The sequence below is a fragment of the Chaetodon auriga genome, chromosome 6 (assembly GCF_051107435.1).
Source record: "Chaetodon auriga isolate fChaAug3 chromosome 6, fChaAug3.hap1, whole genome shotgun sequence".
NCBI lineage: Eukaryota > Metazoa > Chordata > Actinopteri > Chaetodontiformes > Chaetodontidae > Chaetodon > Chaetodon auriga.
In genome coordinates this window covers 1,406,119-1,414,462 of record NC_135079.1, presented here as the reverse complement: position 1 = coordinate 1,414,462, position 8,344 = coordinate 1,406,119, and positions in this window count along the sequence as shown.

Below are 8,344 nucleotides of genomic sequence, written 5' to 3'. Positions count from 1 at the left end.
GCCGCGACGTCACCGCCAAAGATCGTATGTTGACAAGATGAATCACGCCTGCATCAACCGGAACTCACAGCTGGAGGAATTCAAACGGAAGCGAGCCTGGCTGTGGATGGCTCTGACTGTTTATAACAGACAGACAGACAAACAGACAGACAGACAGACAGACGCTGTATTCATTCATACAGCAGCAGTACACACCTAAAGCCCCCAAATCGCTGTTTGGTGTAATGAATGAAAGTTATTGATTAAGATTTAATAGTCAGTCTTTGCCTGCACGAGATACACATCACACTCACACAAAGTACACACTCAGGCATGTACAGGACCACGTGGGGTGGAGGGCGGAGTAGGGTTCTGGGGTCAGGAGGTCAACCACGATAAAATTACATGAAAATTCTAAAACAAAACAAACAAACTAACAAACAAACAAACAAACAAACAAAAACCTTTATGTTGTGGGCCCGGCTGGTTGCGCTTTGCACTGTGGGACACAATAGGTGAGACACACTGGTCTGATGCAGACTGGTGTTTGCTGATTCAGTACGACATGCTACAGACCATTGATCCAGACCAAGACCATGTGGTCCAGGTAAGTTTCACACCTGTAATTTTGGTTTAGAAACATTTCCTTGATTTTTTTGTTTGAAAATGGAATTTTGTTTTAACATTGAAGTGTACCACTAGGGGGAGGCCTTTTCAGAGGAAAAGGATGAGGATGACCAGAAACCCCACGCACTGCTGATGGAGTCAGGGTGATGATGAAGAGTCCTCTGTGCCACCACACTGCACAGTTCCTCCACCAGCACCGCCGAAGAGAACGACAGCCACCTGCGAGCAGTCACAAGGACGCATCACATCTCTGTGACTGTGAAGGTGCAGTGTGTCTGATATCCTGTGTGTCACATGCAGCAGCTGGCTCGCTGTCTCCCTACATGTGGAGACAGTGTTTATCTTGACAAGGACTACTATTACTCCTACTACTATATGTAACATATTTACAGCAGTACATAAAGGTGTGTCCAGCTACGAAGACTGAGTTCAATATTTAACTCAGCAGTCACTGGCAGGGGTGGAGGAAGTGCTCAGATGTTTAACTTAATACTAATAACAAGAAGAAGAAGAAGAAAAGATCTAGAATGGACATAAAAACAGGGATAAAAAATTGATGTCAAATAAAACCTACTTGATACTTAAGTTAACGTAGTAATACTGCAGAGTAAAAGCAAGACTGTTGTGAACAAAAACTCTTTTATCTGAACCGGCTCAACGCACTCAACTCAAAAAGATCTATAGTTTTATAAAGGCTGGCAATAAACCAATAAACCTTTGAGCATGCAGTACTTTGGATTATCTCTGAGCCGTGAGACTGTGAGGCTGATGACTGATGCCCAGAGGAGGAAGGATGATCATTTATCAGCTAACCTGCATCAGAGGATGATAAATCTCTGTTTCACTTTCTTTCCTGCACACACCTGCGTTCAGCTCGCACCACCACTCACTTCACAGTAAGTAATCAATTATTCTGGCTTTTTTAATCTAGTCTATTTACTCATTTGTGAATTCACTGCATTAACGTGCTCCAGTTAGAGGGAGGCTGAACGTTACCGCTGATAGCACCACCTGTGGCCTTGGTGTAATCTGAACTGCAGCAAACACGGGTTTTATCCTCCGTAAGGTGTCCACCTCAGGACATTTCATGTCCTAACATCTCACAGCTCTTTAGAATTCTTGATTTTATGTTAATCACGTGTATGATTTCAGTTTAAAACATGTTGATTTATTCCCTTGTTCTCATAGTGTTTTACTTCATCTCACAAGTTCTTCACATTTATCTCTTGAAAACAAATGATTGTCCTAAATTAGGATTATATTTCAAACCTAAGAAGCAGAATATGAGGTCATAAAGCTCAGAATGGTTCACTCAGTTCAGCACAGATCAGTTCAGCTGTGATCGCGGTGAATGTCTGATTAATGTCAGTCCATTTTGTCTCAGCTCAACATGGAGCTCATAAAACCCTTCTGGACCATCTACAACATGTTTGACACGATGAAGAACAACAAGGAGCAATTCCCCCACGTTTCAGAGAGACTCAAGGCTTTGGAGAAAGTGGTGCTTTTCATCTCACAGGAGGAGCCTGAACAGCTTTCTGATGACGTGAAGGAAGCTTTGGAGAAACTCAACAAGGTTCTGGTAACAGCGACTGAGCTGATCGGGAAATTCGCAGGAGCACTCAAAGTGGCTCAGGTGGTCAAATGCAACGACTACAATTTAGAGTTAAACAACCTGAACAAAAGTCTCACTGATACCTTCGTGGCGCTCTCTGGGGCTCTGCACGTCCACCAGGCCAAGAAGCTGAACGAGCAGGAGGACAAACTGGACAAACAGGAGAAGAAGCTGGAGGAACAGAAGAAGAAGCTGGCCGAACAAGAGAAGAAGCTGGTTGAACAAGAAAAGAAGCTGACGGGACAGGAGAAGAAGCAAGTGAAGCAGGAGATGAAGCTGGAGGAGCAGGAGGACAAGCTGGCAGAGCAGGAGGACATACTGCAGAGACTGGAGTCAAAGCTGGAGTATCAAAGCAGAGCGTACTACTGTGTTCTGCAGTGAAGACGAGCCTCAGTCCTCGACATGCTGAGCGCTAACAAAAGTTTGATGACGGTCATCATCGAGTTCAGCCGACACTCATGAAGCTTTGATTTGGGTTCACTGATTAAAGTTAATTCAAACTGTTCTTAATGAAATTAAAAGCATGTGCAGTTTGCAGAAACGCAGCTGCTCTGTAAGGTTGCACTTAGCTAAATCCACGCTTTCAGTCAAATGCTAATCAGCGTGCTAATATGCTCACAAGGACAACATCAACGATGATGATGTTTAGCAGCTATAGTGATTAGCCTCTTAGTTCAGTGTTAGCATGCTAACATTTGCTCAGTAGCACCAAACACAAGTCACGACTGATGCTTCATTCGACTTTGTGCAGGTATTTGGCCTGATGATGGTGTTAGAGGACAAGTGAGAGGATCACCAAAGTTCAGGATCCCTGATCGTCTGTACAGAATTACATGATGATCCATCAGATAGTTGTTGAACTATTTCGGTCTGGACAAAAGTGATGGACTGAACATCTACAGAGCCGTGCGACCAGTGTGGCTAAAAATACTCCAACATGTTTTTGAAATCCTCTTATCATTTGCAGCCTGTGAATTTCATACTAGATAAGAATTTACAGGTAATAAATTCATGGTCTTGGCTGTTGAATTGGTCTCTTCTGTTAATAAATAATCCTCTCTGGCTTTAAAGTTGCACAAATCAATATTTTCTGATGTTAACAACGGATCAAATCAATGTGTTTAATGTGAATATTGAGAATATTCCAGATGTTTTGGTGTTTTGGGCAAAGTGGCGCTGAGGAGCAAACTGGTGGACCACAAGGGGTTAAAAACATGCAAACTGTGGGAGTGAAAATCAGGTGCATGCAGCATGTAATTGTACAATAAGTACAGAATTACACACATCTTAAATATCTGAGGACAAGACAGCACACACTGAGCACAGTCAGGAGTCAGGAGTGGCTGACAGGAACTGTCTTACAGAAAGAAAGTTAAAGATGATCAACAACAGGACTCGACACAAAGAAAGAAGGTGATGTTTGAGCCCAGTTTCATCTCGATGAGGCAGAGAAAAAAAAAACAAAATGGGAGAAGTGCGGCCAGAAAACAACACCACAAAGAATTCTTCTTCTTCTTCTTCTTCTTCTTCTTCTTCTTCTTCTTCTTCTTCTTCTTCTTCTTCTTCTTCTAAGAATCTGCATCACGTGTTCTGACAATAACGAGGAAGAGAGATCATATTTCTCTGATATTAGCCACTCTGCATTGGCTCCATAAATGGTCAGGCCCCGTCTTATCTTAAAGAGCTCATAGTACCTTATTATCCCGCTGGAACACTGCGTTCCCAGAATGCAGGTTTACTTATGGTTCCTAAAGTCCCCAAAAGCAGAACATGAGCCGGAGCATTTAGCTATCAAGCTCCTCTCCTGTGGAACCATCTTCTAGTCTTTGTCTGGGAGACAGACACTGTCTCTACATTTAAGAGTAGGCTTAAAACTTTCCTTTTTGATAAAGCTTATAGTTAGGGCTGGCTCAGGCTTGCCTTGGACCAGCCCTTAGTTATGCTGCTATAGGATTAGACTGTTGGGGATCTCCAGTGATACACCAAGCTCCTCTGTTATTCTGTCCCTCTCCACCTGTATGCTTTCATGTCCGTTATTGTGAGTGCATTTCACTCTCTCCCTCTGTCTGTTTCTGTCTCTGTCTCTGTCTCTGTCTCTGTCTCTGTCTCTGTCTCTGTCTGTCTAACTCAACCGGCCAAGGCAGATGGCCACCCACCCAGAGCCTGGTTCTGCCTGAGGTTCCTGCCGGTTAAAAGGAAGTTTTTCCTCAGACGGTGAAGGCCAGGTAATTAGGGAAGTGGGAACAGGTGTGCAGAGTGAGGCAGTCATTTGATGGGAAGAAGGGAATGTCTGTGAGCTTCTGGTGGATGGATAGAAGATGGCAAAGAAGGGGCCTGAGGAACAGGTAATGTGGGTGGAGAGGAGGGTCAGACTGGCAGACTGTGACAGCTCAGATGTTAATTAACTTAGAGAAATATGAATTACTTGGACAAATAAAACAAAGATTGAATTTGCTTTTTTATTGTTGTTTATGGTTGAACATTAATACCATCGTCAAGGACAAATAATCCATAAAATACATTAGACAACCTTCAACTAAAAGGCAACATCCAGTTAATGGTTCTCTTTATAGCCCAGCTAGGCCACCTGATGGTTAAAGTCCACTCCATATCATCAGGGAACATATATCAGAACCACATCATTTTATGAATGTTAACAGTGGAATGAATGCTGCCAATAAACCAAGTAACCTTTGAGCCTCCACGATTTAGAGAATAATGTTTATATTAATCTTTGAGCTGGATAACTGCAGCTCACCTACAGTGGTACTACAGAGGTCCTGCAGAGGTCCTGCAGAGGTCCTGCAGGTCTTTCATGGGTCACCGACAGAAACCTGTGAAGGCGAAGAGCTTTAGCTCAGCCTTTGCAGACCCTGTTTGTGCTGGTGGGATGTGAACTGATGGAGCGCAAATATCTGGAGTCTAAATCTGTGATTGGTCTGATCAGATAACGTGAATCATGCCTGGAGGAGGGGAGAGAGATTACTTATCACCTGTATAAAAAATCTTTGTTTCATTTTCTCTCTCACACACACACAAACACCCATCTCCATTAAGACAGACAGCTTGCATCGGGGTCGCTTTGCAGTAAGTAAGTTTCCTCATGAATTAAATGAACTCCTGTTCAACCTGTTGACAGGGTCAGTGTTTCTACCTGCAGTCTTATAATCTGAACTACAGTGGCAGCAAATCTCAGTGAAGTTTTTGTGTCAGTTGACAGTTTCTCTGATTGTCTTTTTCTTAATTTCAACAAGGACATCTTTGAGCTGTTTATATTTTGGCCTGATCAAGTTCGTGCCTGCACTCAGTACCAGTGAGTTATAGTCAGTCCAGTAGTTACTGGGACTGTTGAACTGAAAACAAACACGACATCAGTCGAGCACACCTGTCATCTCACTAAGTTATGCACTTAGATATCATTGTCTTTGCCATTCTGAGAAAAGTAATAGTACTTAACATCAGAGGGCCACAAACTAAAATACGAAGGTTAGTCCATTGGTGGCCATCTCAGATGAAGGTTGTGAGACTCATTTCTGCACTGTTAGACTCAGCTGATCGGTTTAAGATGGGCTTTGTCAGCCTCCATCAGTTCACATTTGTCTGCACTGTGACAGATATTGGCAGTGACACATTACTCTCACACTTGTGCAAACAGGGAAACAAGAAACAGGTTTACATATGATGTCACATCACTCTTTTGTTGTGGTGTGATTTTCTGCATAGGAAACGCTATAATACACACTCAAAAAGCCTGTGATCAAACTCAAATTAATCAAACCGAGAAACCACGAGGAACTTTCATCAAGTACCAACAGTTGATGTTCATAAGGGTGAAAGAAGCACAGTGCTAACGGTGGAAATGGTGTAACATTAACTATTGTTTTAAATCTGTGGTGTTGATTTAAAGTCACAGCTACAAGCAACAAGACAAACACTTGTTAAATCAGCGTTAACGGTTTCACAGAAGACAGCTGAACATAAATAATGTACTCTGTCTGGTTTAGAGACGGTCCTCGTCTTCGGTGACGTTTCAGTGGACCTTTGCGAACGGTTAACTGAGCAAACAGTTTTCACTTCCTGCCCTCCATCTGAATTTAACATCATTTAACATGGCTGCAACCAACATATATAAGGGCTAGAACCCAAATGCAGACTTCAAAGGCTGAGTAGGTGCAGTGCAAATGTTTGAGGCACACAAAGGTCGAGTCCAAAGAATGCAGTCCCAACAAGCAAACAAACCCAATAAGGAGCAGAAAACAAAGTCCACCAACAGGCAAGGCTCAGGAAAAAACAAAACCAAGGTCCAAAAATACTATAAAAAACTGGACAAGGGCTGGAACGCTTGACTCTCACAAGGTACAATGATGAACGAGCACAGACTGAGAGAAAACATGCTTAAATACAGTCCAGGTAAGGCGAATCAGGGACAGATGAAACAAATCAACAGTCACAAAGGCGGGAAAACACAGGAAGTAAAGCAAAAGATGGCACACGAGCAAAACTTCCAACATAAAACAGGAAATAACAATTCATATGCTAACATATAAAGTTTCGATTTACTCTGATGACGTTGGTTTTAAGTCTTGTAATTGTACTTTATTTTCCTTCTTCTGAAAATCATGTATCGCTTGAAAAGTGTTATTACATCTTAAAAGATTATATTTTCAAAGAAGCTCACCATCAGTGAAAGTTCCCTTACTTATGTTTCATCTAGCTCAGTTTGGTTGGTTTAGATTGAGGTTGACTTCACATCATCAGAGTTCAGATGATGGTGATGATGATGATGATGATGATCATCATCATCATCATCATCATCACCATCATCATGTTGACTTGATTCTATTCAGCACAGCTCAGTTCAACTTCAGTCACTGTTATTTGTCTTATGGTTCCCATTGACATGTCATTAATGCCAGTCCATTTTGTCCCATGCTAACTGTTTCAGCAGCTCATCATGGAGGTCGTAAAACCCTTACAGAACTTCTGCAGAATGTTTGAAAGGATGAAGAGCAATGATGAGCAATACCCACTCATTATGAGTAGACTTGAACAACTGCAGCAACTGGTGGCGTTTGTCAAAATGAAGAGGCCAGACCAACTCCCTGCTGATGTGAAAAACGCTTTGGGGAAACTTCATACCACCATCAAATCAGCAACGGGGTTCATGACAAGTTTCCAAGAGCAACATGGGGTTGTTCAAGCGGTCAAATCCAGCAACAACAAATTAGAGTTCGAAAACCTGAACAAAAATCTCACTGATGCTTTTGTGGCGCTCTCTGGGTCTCTGTATGTCCACCAGGAGAAGAAACTGAACGAACAGGAGATGAAGCAAGCCAAGCAGGAGATGAAGATGGAGAAGCAAGAAGACAAGCTGGCAGAGCAGGAGAAGAAGATGGAGGAACAGAAAGACAAGCTGGCAGAGCAGGAGAAGAAGATGGAGGAACAGAAAGACAAGCTGGCAGAGCAGGAGAAGAAGATGGAGGAACAGAAAAAGATCCTGGATGAACAGGAGAAGAAGCTGGAGGAGCAGGGGAGAAAGCTGGCGAAATTGGAGCATGAAAGTCAAAATAGGGGCTGTATTCTGCTTTAAAGAAGAGCAGAGTCTCAGTCATTGTCGTGCTGTTGAAGCCCAGTGGCAGGAGAGCTGCTGGGTTTTGATAATGACAAGGTTGTTTTCTTGTTTTCATGATGTTCAGTAGTACGTCTGCACTGAACTTTGTGCCAATCCACTAGATAACAAAGATTTCTGATAGATTTATGACGGCAAAGCCAAACGTGTGCTGTCCCACTGATCCTCTCTGCTCTGGTAGGAATGTGCATCCGTGTCCTATGGACTGTTGGTATGTTAGTGATGGAGTCGTATATTGTCTTGAAATGATACTTTGTACAACTATCAATGGTTTATTCTTATGATTTTAATATAATTGAAATACATTTCTAAATTTATTGGGAAAAACATTAAAAAAAAGTGTGATTTCATTCTGACACCAGATGTCCACCATGTTTATTCTTCCACTGTGCAGTGATGGAAACTGACGGTGGGGTTATTCAGATACTCAGCACCTTTTTCTGAAACATGTTCAAATTCTTTAAGAGGCAAAAAAAGAAAAAAAAACAACTTTA